Raw genomic sequence first — 12757 nt, 5'->3', positions numbered from 1 at the left:
CAGTCTGTGGCGCAACGTGGCGTTGGTGGATGGAGCGAGACTTGATGTCCCAGAGGTGCTCAATTGGATTCAGGTCTGGGGAACGGGCGGGTCAGTCCATAGCATCAATGCCTTTCTCTTGCAGGAACTGCTGACACACTCCAGCCACATGAGGTCTAGCATTGTCTTGCATTAGGAGGAACCCAGGGCCAACCGCACCAGCATATGGTCTCACAAGGGGTCTGAGGATCTCATCTCGGTACCTAATGGCAGTCAGGCTACCTCTGGCGAGCACATGGAGGGCTGTGCGGCCCCCCAAAGAAATGCCACCCTACACCATGACTGACCCACCGCCAAACCGGTCATGCTGGAGGATGTTGCAGGCAGCAGAACGTTCTCCACGGCGTCTCCAGACTCTGTCACGTCTGCCACGTGCTCAGTGTGAACCTGCTTTCATCTGTGCTCCTGCTCCTCCTTGCACAAAGGCAGAGGTAGCGGTCCTGCTGCTGGGTTGTTGCCCTCCTACGGCCTCCTCCACGTCTCCTGATGTACTGGCCTGTCTCCTGGTAGCGCCTCCATGCTCTCGACACGCTGACAGACACAGCAAACCTTCTTGCCACAGCTCGCATTGATGTGCCATCCTGGATGAGCTGCACTACCTGAGCCACTTGTGTGGGTTGTAGACTCCGTCTCATGCTACCACTAGAGTGAAAGCACCTCCAGCATTCAAAAGTGACCAAAACAGCCAGGAAGCATAGGAACTGAGAAGTGGTCTGTGGTCCCCAGCTGCAGAACCACTCCTTTATTGGGGGTGTCTTGCTAATTGCCTATAATTTCCACCTGTTGTCTATTCCATTTGCACAACAGCATGTTACATTTATTGTCAATCAGTGTTGCTTCCTAAGTGGACAGTTTGATTTCACAGAAGTGTGATTGACTTGGAGTTACATTGTGTTGTTTAAGTGTTCCCTTTATTTTTTGAGCAGTGTATATAAACTCAGCAAAAAAAAGAAACATCTTCTCACTGTCAACTGCGTTTACTTTCAGCAAACTTAACATGTGTAAATATTTGTATGAACATAAGATTCAACAACTGAGACATAAACTGAACAAGTTCCACAGACATGTGAGTAACAGAAATTGAATAATGTGTCCCTGAACAAAGGGGGAGTCCAAATCAAAAGTAACAGTCAGTATCTTGTGTGGCCACCAGCTACATTAAGTACTGTGGTGCAGCTCCTCCTCATGGACTGCACCAGATTTGCCAGTTCTCGCTGTGAGACGTTACATCCTACTCTTCCACCAAGGCACCTGCAACTTTCAGGACATTTCTGGGGGGAATGGCCCTAACACTCACCCTCCGATCCAACAGGTCCCAGACGTGCTCGATGGGATTAAGATCCGGGCTCTTCACTGGCCATGGCAGAACACTGACATTCATGTCTTGCAGGAAATCACGCACAGAACGAGCAGTATGGCTGGTGGCATTGTCATGCTGGAGGGCCGTGTCAGGATGAGCCTGCAGGAAGGGTACCACATGAGGGAGAAGGATGTCTTCCCTGTAATGCATAGCGTTGAGATTTTCTGCAATGACAACAAGCTCAGTCCGATGATGCTGTGACACACCGCCCCAGACCATGACGGACCCTCCACCTCCAAATCGATCCTGCTCTAGAGTACAGACCTCGGTGTAACGCTTATTCTTTCGATGAGAAACGCGAATCCGACCATCACTCCTGGTGAGTCAAAACCGCGACTCGTCAGTAATGAACACTTTTTGCCAGCCCTGTCTGGTCCAGCGACAGTGGGTTTGTGTCCATAGGCGATGTTGTTGCCGGTGATGTCTGGTGAGGACCTGCCTTACAATTGGCCTTACAAGCCCTCAGTCCAAACTTTCTCAGCCTATTGCAGACAGTCTGAGCACTGATGGAGGAATTGTGCGTTCCTGGTGTAACTCGGGCAGTTGTTGTTGCCATCCTGTACCTGTCCCACAGGTGTGATGTTCGGATGTACCGATGCTGTGCAGGTGTTGTTACACATGGGCTGCCACTGCGAGGACGATCAGCTGTCTGTCCTGTCTCCCTGTAGTGCTATCTTAGGCATCTCACAGTATGGACAATGCAATTTATTGCCCTGGCCACATCTGCAGTCCTCATGCCTCCTTGCAGCATGCCCAAGGCACGTTCACTAAGATGAGCAGGGACCCTGGGCATATTTCTTTTGGTGTTTTTCAGTAGTCAGTAGAAGGGCTTCTTTAGTGTCCTAAGTTTTCATAACTGTGACCTTAATTGTCGACCGACCGTCTGTAAGCTGTTAGTGTCTTAACGACCGTTCCACAGGTGCATGTTCATTAATTGTTTATGGTTCATTGAACAAGTATGGAAAACAGTGTTTAAACCCTTTACAATAAAGATCTGTGGAGTTATTTGGATTTTGACGAATTATCTTTGAAAGACAGGGTCCTGAAAAAGGGATGTTTCTTTTTTGCTGAGTTTATATATGCGGGGATTGGAAATGATGCAGACAATTACACTGATGAAAGCCTCAATCTGCAATATTAAAGCTGATCTACACCCTACATTTAAAAAAATATATTTTGGGTTCCATGTTGAACCCACTATGGAAAGGGCTCTATATTGAACTAAAAAGGGTTCTTCAAAGGGTTCTCATGGGGACAGCCCAAGAACCCTTTTCGGTTTTAGATAGTACACTTTTAGACAAAAAGGTGCCGACTGTTTTCCACCCCAGTTTATTTGAGACAGGTAAAGTTCTCTCTACAGTCCAATATGCATGTTATTTACAGTGTAAGGCATTGGGGCCAATGTAGCAGAGTAAAAGGCCAGCAGCCCTCTAATCTAGACAAATGCCTAGAACAGGTATTCCTGTCTCTAAGCACTTCCATCACGTCTCTTAGCACTTCATGACAAAACAGATTTCCATTGAGTCTTAGCATCTCATGTTTTTCACCTGTTGATATTGGTATTTGGGTCAAGAGTACAAAAGCACATCACACCAGACCCTCATAATGAACATTCCAAACCCTAATTCCCCTCACTTCTCAGCTTTTTATCCAAGATCTTACAGGATCCATTTGGCAACAGCTACCATTTTATAGTATAATGTTGTCAGCCTGTCTATGGTGCTGTGTCTCACTGTTCAAATGTAAAAAAATAAAAAAGATAAAACAAAGCTAGCAACATGACTCAGCTTTTTGTCCAAACTCGTCTGTTTCGTATTCTAGGGACTCTAGTGAGTAGACTGACATTGGCACTTGTCATAGTTTTTTCTCTATAAGTCAATATGTAATTTATAGGCCTACAGAACCGGTGCAGTAGAAAGTGCTGTTGGGTATATAGACCTCGGACCCCATGAAATGACACCATGTATATAGTGCCTACAGAAAGTATTCACATCCCTGTTGTGTTACAGCCTGAATTTAAAATGGATTACATTGACCAGGGAAGTTTTCCATTGCCTCGAGAAGAAGGACACCTATTGGTAGATGGGTAAATATTTTTTTTAAAGCAGACACTGAATATCCCTTTGAGCATGGTGAAGTTATTAATTACACTTTGGATGGTGTATCTACACACCGAGTCACGACAAAGAAACAGGCGTCCTTCCGAACTCAGTTGCCGGAGAGTAAGGAAACCGCTCAGGGATTTCACAATGAGGCCATTGGTGACATTAAAACAGTTACAGAGTTTAATGGCTGTGATAGGAGAAAAGTGAGGATGGATCAACAACATTGTAGTTACTCTACAATACTAATCAAATTTACAGAGTGAAAAGAAGGAAGCTTGTGCAGAATACATTTTTTTTAAATACTGTGTGCATCCTGTGTGCAACAAAACACTAAAGTAATATTACAAAAAATGTGGCAAAGCAATTCACTTTTTGTCCTGAATACAAAGTGCTATGTTTGGTGCAAATCCAATATAACACATTACTGAGTACTACTTTCCATATTTTCAAGCATAGAGGTGGCTGCATCATGTTATGGGTATGCTTGTAATCTTTAAGGGAATTATGGGATTTTTTTCTGGATAAAAATAGAAGGAATGGAGCTAAGCACAGGCAAAATCCTAGAGGAAAACCTGGTTCAGTCTGCTCTCCACCAGACACTGGACAATAACCTAAAATAAAAGGCCAAATCTACATTGGAGTTGCTTACCAAGAAGCGTGGCCAAGTTACAGTTTTGACTTAAGTCTACTTGAAAATCTATGGCAAGACCTGAAAATGGTTGTCTTGCAATGATCAACAACACATTTGACAGAGCTTGAAGAATTTTGAAAATAATAATCAGAAAAGGTTACACAATCCAGGTGTGGAAAGCTATTAGACTTACCCAGAAAGACTCAAAGCTGAAAAAAGGTGATTCAACAAAGTATTGACTTAGGGGTGTGAATACTTATGTAAATGAGACATTTTTGTGTTTCATTTTTCATAAATGTAACATTTCAAGCATGGTTTCACTTGGTCCTAGAAGGGTATGTGTGTAGATGGGTGAGAAAAAAAACAAAATGTAATCCATTTTGAATTCAGGCTGTAATACAACAAAATGTAGAATAACTCAAGGGTTATGAATACTTTCTGAAGGCACTTGTAGATTCTACAGACTCTGCTGAGTACTCCAGACTCCACTTTTACATCAGCACAAACTATCGTTTTTTTCACTATAAACCCAATATATATTTCACAGACAGTGATTTGCATTTTTGCCTCCATTCCTGCCATTATTGAAAGAGATCGTGATACCTCACATCTCAAAATAGGGCTAGTTAATGTTAGATCCCTCACTTCAAAGGCCGTTATAGTCAATGAACTAATCACTGATCATAATCTTGATGTGATTGGCCTGACTGAAACATGGCTTAAGCCTGATGAATTTACTGTGTTAAATGAGGCCTCACCTCCTGGCTACACTAGTGACCATATCCCCCGTGCATCCCGCAAAGGCGGGGGTGTTGCTAACATTTACGATAGCAAATTAAAATTTACGAAAACAAAAATGACGTTTTGGTCTTTTGAGCTTCTAGTCATGAAATCTATGCAGGCTACTCAATCACTTTTTATAGCTACTGTTTACAGGCCTCCTGGGCCATATACAGCGTTCCTCACTGAGTTCCCTGAATTCCTATCGGACCTTGTAGTCATAGCAGATAATATTATTATTTTTGGTGATTTTAATATTCACATGGAAAAGTCCACAGACCCACTCCAAAAGGCTTTCGGAGCCATCATCGACTCAGTGGGTTTTGTCCAACATGTCTCTGGACCTACTCACTGTCACAGTCATACTCTGGACCTAGTTTTGTCCCATGAATTAAATGTTGTGGATCTTAATGTTTTTCCTCATAATCCTGGACTATCGGACCACCATGTTATTACGTTTGCAATCGCAACAAATAATCTGCTAAAACGCCAACCAAGAAGCATCAAAAGTCGTGCTATAAATTCTCAGACAACACAAAGATTCCTTGATGTCCTTCCAGACTCCCTCTGCCTACCCAAGGACGTTAGAGGACAACAATCAGTTAACCACCTAGCTGAGGAACTCAATTTAACCTTGCACAATACCCTAGATGCAGTTGCACCCCTAAAAACTAAAAACATTTGTCATAAGAAACTAGCTCCCTGGTATACAGAAAATACCCGAGCTCTGAAGCAAGCTTCCAGAAAATTGGAACGGAAATGGCGCCACAGCAAACTGGAAGTCTTCCGGCTAGCTTGGAAAGACAGTACCGTGCAGTATCGAAGAGCCCTCACTGCTGCTCGATCATCCTATTTTTCCAACTTAATTGAGGAAAATAAGAACAATCCGAAATGTATTTTTGATACTGTCGCAAAGCTAACTAATAAGCAGCATTCCCCAAGTGAAGATGGCTTTCACTTCAGCAGTAATACATGCATGAACTTCTTTGAGGAGAATATCATGATCATTAGAAAGCAAATTACGGACTCCTCTTTAAATCTGCGTATTCCTCCAAAGCTCAGTTGTCCCGAGTCTGCACAACTCTGCCAGGACCTAGGATCAAGAGAGACACTCAAGTGTTTTAGTACTATATATCTTGACACAATGCTGAAAATAATCTTGGCCTCTAAACCTTCAAGCTGCATACTGGACCCTATTCCAACTAAACTACTGAAAGAGCTGCTTCCTGTGCTTGGCCCTCCTATGATGAACATAATAAACGGCTCTCTATCCACTGGATGTGTACCAAACTCACTAAAAGTGGCAGTAATAAAGCCTCTCTTGAAAAAGCCAAGAGACGCAGACTCGGTGTCAACCTTTAAGTCTTTACTGAAGACTCATCTCTTCAGTGGGTCATATGATTGAGTGTAGTCTGGCCCAGGAGTGTGAAGTTGAATGGAAAGGCTCTGGAGCAACGAACCACCCTTGCCACAGTGTCTCCTGACCCCTCCTGTCTCAGCCTCCAGTATTTATGCTGCAGTGGTTTATGTGTCGGGGGGGCAAGGGTCAGTCTGTTATATCTGGAGTACTTCTCCTGTCCTATCCGTTGTCCTGTGTGAATTTAAGTATGCTCTCTCTAATTCTCTCTTTCTTTCTCTCTCTCGGAGGACCTGAGCCCTAGGACCATGCCTCAGGACTACCTGACATGATGACTCCTTGCTGTCCCCAGTCCACCTGGGCGTGCTGCTGCTCCAGTTTCAACTGTTCTACCTGTGATTATTATTATTTGACCATGCTGGTCATTTATGAACATTTGAACATCTTGGCCATGTTCTGTTATAATCTCCACCCGGCACAGCCAGAAGAGGACTGGCCACCCCTCATAGCCTGGTTCCTCTCTAGGTTTCTTCCTAGGTTTTGGCCTTTCTATGGAGTTTGTCCTAGCCACCGTGCTTCTACACCTGCATTGATTGCTGTTTGGGGTTTTAGGCTGGGTTTCTGTACAGCACTTTGAGATATCAGCTGATGTAAGAAGGGCTATACATTTTATTTGATTTTGGCCTGTGGAATGGGTGTAGTAAAAGGCCAGCAAAACTCTGTATTATTCAGTGCACTTTGAAAGTATACCACATATACATTCTACAGACCCTACTGAGTACTCCCAACCACACTTTTACATAAGCACAAATAATTGTGTTTTCGTTATGTCAATATGTATTTCATATACAGTGATTTGCGTTGTGGCATATGGAATGGTTGTAGTTGGCCTGAAGACCCGACTTTGAACTGCATATAATTCCACGTCTGGGAGAAATGAGCGTGTGGATCAGGAAAGTTTCCTCTCACGACCTCGACATGCCAGAATGCTGAATAAAATAAAAGTTGTCTGTGTGGGTGGTCCTTTTGCAGGTAGGAACGTAAGACAAAATATCCACAGAGTAGTGTTATCAACCCGACCTTCAGTATGCTGGTCTGTATATTGTTTGTATTTCTGGTTTTATGTTTCAAAACTGAAGCAATTTGCACATGACAAACACTTGGTCAATATAATGGAGCTTAACCGAACGACAAACATTTCCAGCTGATTGCGAGGAAACATGCTTTGGTCAACAACATGGCTATTTTTTCCATATTGTCCATCATGTGCAATGCATCAGCATGTTGAAAATACAAGTGACAGACCGGCGCTACAAAAGAAACAGTAAGCAACGCTTTCCTGTGGATAACGTTACCATATCTCCACATCCTACCACCAAAAGGACCAATAAGATGTTCAAACGGTAAAATAAGTGTACATGTCATTTTATTCAACATTCTGCCTTATTGGGTCTTTTTTCCAGCGATTTCTTTCAGAATGATATTCATGGGTAACCATGGAAACAGTCCGATTAAAAAAAAAAGGAAGGTGTAGTAAAAGGCCAGCAACACTGTATTATTCAGCGACCCATGAAATGATACCATTTACAGATTCTACAGACCCTACTGAGTACTCCCAACCCAACTCTTACATCGGCACGAAGAATCGTTTTTTCACTATCAGCCCAATATTGTCAACATACCAGTCTGAACATAGTGGCCTTAAAATAATGTTTTTAAAACATATGTAAAGCCTTTTTACCATAAATGTCTTATTGCATTTGCTTATAAGCACAAAGCAATCGAACTAGATACAAATATTATCTTTTGAATGAGTTTTCCACCATACACTGTTTTTGAAATGGGGGCTTTTATTTTGAAGGTTTCCTCATTACCGTATCCGAGTGACGTCATATTTAGTGCCGCTAGCAGAATCGAAGCAGGCAGAGGAGTGAAAGATTAGTCTACGCAGAAGCATTGACAGAACTGTTCAAATACCGAAGGGTGATTTAGAAAAAAGTTTTTTTGTCCCCGCACTCGACAGCAACATACGAGCGGATTATGATTGTCAAGAACTTGAAGAAGCGTGAGAGAAGATAAAGGACCTAACGGTATAAATTTGAAGTGTTTTCCCGAATAGAAACGGCCAAAAGTATCGTATCTGCTTTAAAGTTCCTGTGTTGGCAGGGACGAAAATATATGCAATGTCTTTTTGGGACGGGATTTTCTGACATTTATCATAAAACATATTTTATTTACAGTTGATCCTTGGATAAAGGCATATCACCCAGTAGTCGCCTACCTAACTACCAACGGGAAAAGTTGACTCGTCCGTGCTACTGCAGGTAATTAAGTGGTAAAACATTACCTGCTCATTCATTGCGTGGTTACTGTAACGTTGGCACAGTTGGGTCACTATGGGACTCTGTAGAGCATTTACAAAAATTAGGCACTTCAATTATTATAAGTAGTGCATCAATGTAGCAGTTGTCAAAACATGTTTTTGCTGACAACTGTTTGGAGCTCGTCTGGACTGTTGCCCATGATTTATGCACAAGGAGTCACACATTTGTCGTCAGCAACAAGTGTAGACTAATGTCGCGTTTAAAACTGGGAATTTAGTGATCTTCAGGTCGGAATTGGAATTCTGAGTTGGATTACCGTTAAAATCGATTTTTGCCAGTCTGAACTTGTTGTCACCTGAGTTCCTTGTTGTATGGACGCTGGGAAGTCGGAGATTTCCGAGTTCCCAGTTGTGTTGAACGCGGCATAACAGTGAAAGGCTTTTACTTACGGCCCTTCCCAAGAACGCAGAGAGAAAGAAAATGTAGAAATAATATCAAAGTAAAAACATGTAATAATAAATACACAATGAGTAACGATTACATGCTCTATACACTGGGTACCAGTGGCGAGTCTCCGCAGGGGTACGAGGTAATTGAGGTAGATATGTACATATAACTGTAGCGCCTGATGCCAAGCGGTTGCCATACCAAGCTGTGATGCAGCCAGTCAAGATGGTCATTATGGTGCAGCAGTAGAACTTTGTGGATCTGATTGTCCATGCCAAATATTTTCAGCCTCCTCAGGGGGAAGAGGCGTTGTTGTGCACTCTTCACCAGTGAATTTTTATTTTTATTTTATTTTTTTATTTTTATTTTATTTCACCTTTATTTAACCAGGTAGGCTAGTTGAGAACAAGTTCTCATTTGCAACTGCGACCTGGCCAAGATAAAGCATAGCAGTGTGAACAGACAACACAGAGTTACACATGGAGTAAACAATTAACAAGTCAATAACACAGTAGAAAAAAAGGGGAGTCTATATACAATGTGTGCAAAAGGCATGAGGAGGTAGGCAAATAATTACAATATTGCAGATTAACACTGGAGTGATAAATGATCAGATGATCATGTACAGGTAGAGATATTGGTGTGCAAAAGAGCAGAAAAGTAAATAAATAAAAACTGTGGGGATGAGGTAGGTGAAAATGGGTGGGCTATTTACCAATAGATTATGTACAGCTGCAGCGATTGGTTAGCTGCTCAGATAGCTAATGTTTGAAGTTGGTGAGGGAGATAAAAGTCTCCAACTTCAGCGATTTTTGCAATTCGTTCCAGTCTCAGGCAGCAGAGTACTGGAATGAAAGGCGGCCGGATGAGGTGTTGGCTTTAGGGATGATCAGTGAGATACACCTGCTGGAGCGTGTGCTACGGATGGGTGTTGCCATCGTGACCAGTGAACTGAGATAAGGCAGAGCTTTACCTAGCATGGCCTTGTAGATGACCTGGAGCCAGTGGGTCTGGCGACGAATATGTAGCGAGGGCCAGCCGACTAGAGCATACAAGTCGCAGTGGTGGGTAGTATAAGGTGCTTTAGTGACAAAACGGATGGCACTGTGATAAACTGCATCCAGTTTGCTGAGTAGAGTGTTGGAAGCGATTTTGTAGATGACATCGCCGAAGTCGAGGATCGGTAGGATAGTCAGTTTTACTAGGGTAAGCTTGGCAGCGTGAGTGAAGGAGGCTTTGTTGCGGAATAGAAAGCCGACTCTTGATTTGCTTTTCGATTGGAGATGTTTTGATATGGGTCTGGAAGGAGAGTTTGCAGTCTAGCCAGACACCTAGGTACTTATAGGTGTCCACATATTCAAGGTCTGAACCATCCAGTGTGGTGATGCTAGTCGGGCATGCGGGTGCAGGCAGCGATCGGTTGAAAAGCATGCATTTGGTTTTACTAGCGTTTAAGAGCAGTTGGAGGCCACGGAAGGAGTGTTGTATGGCATTGAAGCTCGTTTGGAGGTTAGATAGCAGTGTCCAATGACGGGCCGAAAGTATATAGAATGGTGTCGTCTGCGTAGAGGTGGATCAGGGAATCACCCGCAGCAAGACCAACATCATTGATATATACAGAGAAAAGAGTCTGCCCGAGAATTGAACCCTGTGGCACCCCCATAGAGACTGCCAGAGGACCGGACAGCATGCCCTCCGATTTGACACACTGAACTCTGTCTGCAAAGTAATTGGTGAACCAGGCAAGGCAGTCATCCGAAAAACAGAGGCTACTGAGTCTGCCGATAAGAATATGGTGATTGACAGAGTCGAAGGCCTTGGCAAGGTCGATGAAGACGGCTGCACAGTACTGTCTTTTATCGATGGCGGTTATGATGTCGTTTAGTACCTTGAGTGTGGCTGAAGTGCACCTGTGACCGGCTCGGAAACCAGATTGCATAGCGGAGAAGGTACGGTGGGATTCGAGATGGTTAGTGACCTGTTTGTTGACTTGGCTTTCGAAGACCTTAGATAGGCAGGGCAGAATGGATATAGGTCTGTAACAGTTTGGGTCCAGGGTGTCTCCCCCTTTGAAGAGGGGGATGACTGCAGCAGCTTTCCAATCCTTGGGGATCTCGGACGATATGAAAGAGAGGTTGAACAGGCTGGTAATAGGGGTTGCGACAACGGCGGCGGATAGTTTCAGAAATAGAGGGTCCAGATTGTCAAGCCCAGCTGATTTTATACGGGTCCAGGTTTTGCAGCTCTTTCAGAACATCTGTTATCTGGATTTGGGTAAAGGAGAACCTGGAGAGGCTTGGGCGAGGAGCTGCGGGGTGGCCGGAGCTGTTGGCCGAGGTAGGAGTAGCCAGGCGGAAGGCATGGCCAGCCGTTGAGAAATGCTTGTTGAAGTTTTCGATAATCATGGATTTGTCGGTGGTGACCGTGTTCCCTAGCCTCAGTGCAGTGGGCAGCTGGGAGGAGGTGCTCTTGTTCTCCATGGACTTCACAGTGTCCCAGAACTTTTGGAGTTGGAGCTACAGGATGCAAACTTCTGCCTGAAGAAGCTGGCCTTAGCTTTCCTGACTGACTGCGTGTAATTGGTTCCTGACTTCCCTGAACAGTTGCATATCGCGGGGACTGTTCGATGCTATTGCAGTCCGCCACAGGATGTTTTTGTGCTGGTCGAGGGCAGTCAGGTCTGGAGTGAACCAAGGGCTGTATCTGTTCTTAGTTCTGCATTTTTTGAACGGGAGTATGCATATCTAAAATGGTGAGGAAGTTACTCTTAAATAATGACCAGGCATCCTCAACTGATGGGATGAGGTCAATGTCCTTCCAGGATACCCGGGCCAGGTCGATTAGAAAGGCCTGCTCACAGAAGTGTTTTAGGGAGCGTTTGACAGTGATGAGGGGTGGTCGTTTGACCGCAGACCCATTACGGATGCAGGCAATGAGGCAGTGGTCGCTGAGATCCTGGTTGAAGACAGCGGAGGTGAATTTGGAGGGCCAGTTGGTCAGGATGACGTCTATGAGGGTGCCCTTGCTTACAGAGTTAGGGTTGTACCTGGTGGGTTCCTTGATGATTTGTGTGAGATTGAGGGCATCTAGCTTAGATTGTAGGACTGCCGGGGTGTTAAGCATATCCCAGTTTAGGTCATCTAACAGAACAAACTCTGAAGCTAGATGGGGGGCAATCAATTCACAAATGGTGTCCAGGGCACAGCTGGGAGCTGAGGGGGGTCGGTAGCAGGCGGCAACAGTGAGAGACTTATTTCTGGAGAGAGTAATTTTCAGAATTAGTAGTTCGAACTGTTTGGGTATGGACCTGGAAAGTATGACATTACTTTGCAGGCTATCTCTGCAGTAGACTGCAACTCCTCCCCCTTTGGCAGTTCTATCTTGACGGAAGATGTTATAGTTGGGTATGGAAATCTCTGAATTTTTGGTGGCCTTCCTGAGCCAGGATTCGGACACGGCAAGGACATCAGGGTTAGCAGAGTGTGCTAAAGCAGTGAATAAAACAAACTTAGGGAGGAGGCTTCTGATGTTGACATGCATGAAACCAAGGCTTTTTCGATCACAGAAGTCAACAAATGAGGGTGCCTGGGGACATGCAGGGCCTGGGTTTACCTCCACATCACCCGCGGAACAGAGAAGGTGTAGTATGAGGGTGCGGCTAAAGGCTATCAAAACTGGTCGCCTAGAGCGTTGGGGACAGAGAATAAGAGGAGC

General features: G+C 44.2%; 1 protein-coding gene across 3 annotated transcripts in view; it reads left to right on the top strand.

Moving 5' to 3' along the window:
- The first annotated feature begins 8166 nt into the window (after positions 1-8166).
- Positions 8167-12757, top strand: part of peak1 (pseudopodium-enriched atypical kinase 1) — a 260338-nt gene continuing 255747 nt past the window's right edge. For all 3 annotated transcript variants that reach the window (XM_035790410.1, XM_035790409.1, XM_052465237.1), the window contains exons 1-2: positions 8167-8362; positions 8513-8596. The gene's annotated coding sequence lies outside the window, so the exon portion shown is untranslated. The remainder of the gene's footprint in view (positions 8363-8512; positions 8597-12757) is intronic.

The sequence above is a fragment of the Oncorhynchus keta genome, chromosome 17, assembly GCF_023373465.1.
Source record: "Oncorhynchus keta strain PuntledgeMale-10-30-2019 chromosome 17, Oket_V2, whole genome shotgun sequence".
Classification (NCBI taxonomy): domain Eukaryota; kingdom Metazoa; phylum Chordata; class Actinopteri; order Salmoniformes; family Salmonidae; genus Oncorhynchus; species Oncorhynchus keta.
The sequence above is the reverse complement of the archived record's forward strand: the minus strand, read 5'-3'. Positions and strand labels throughout refer to the sequence as shown.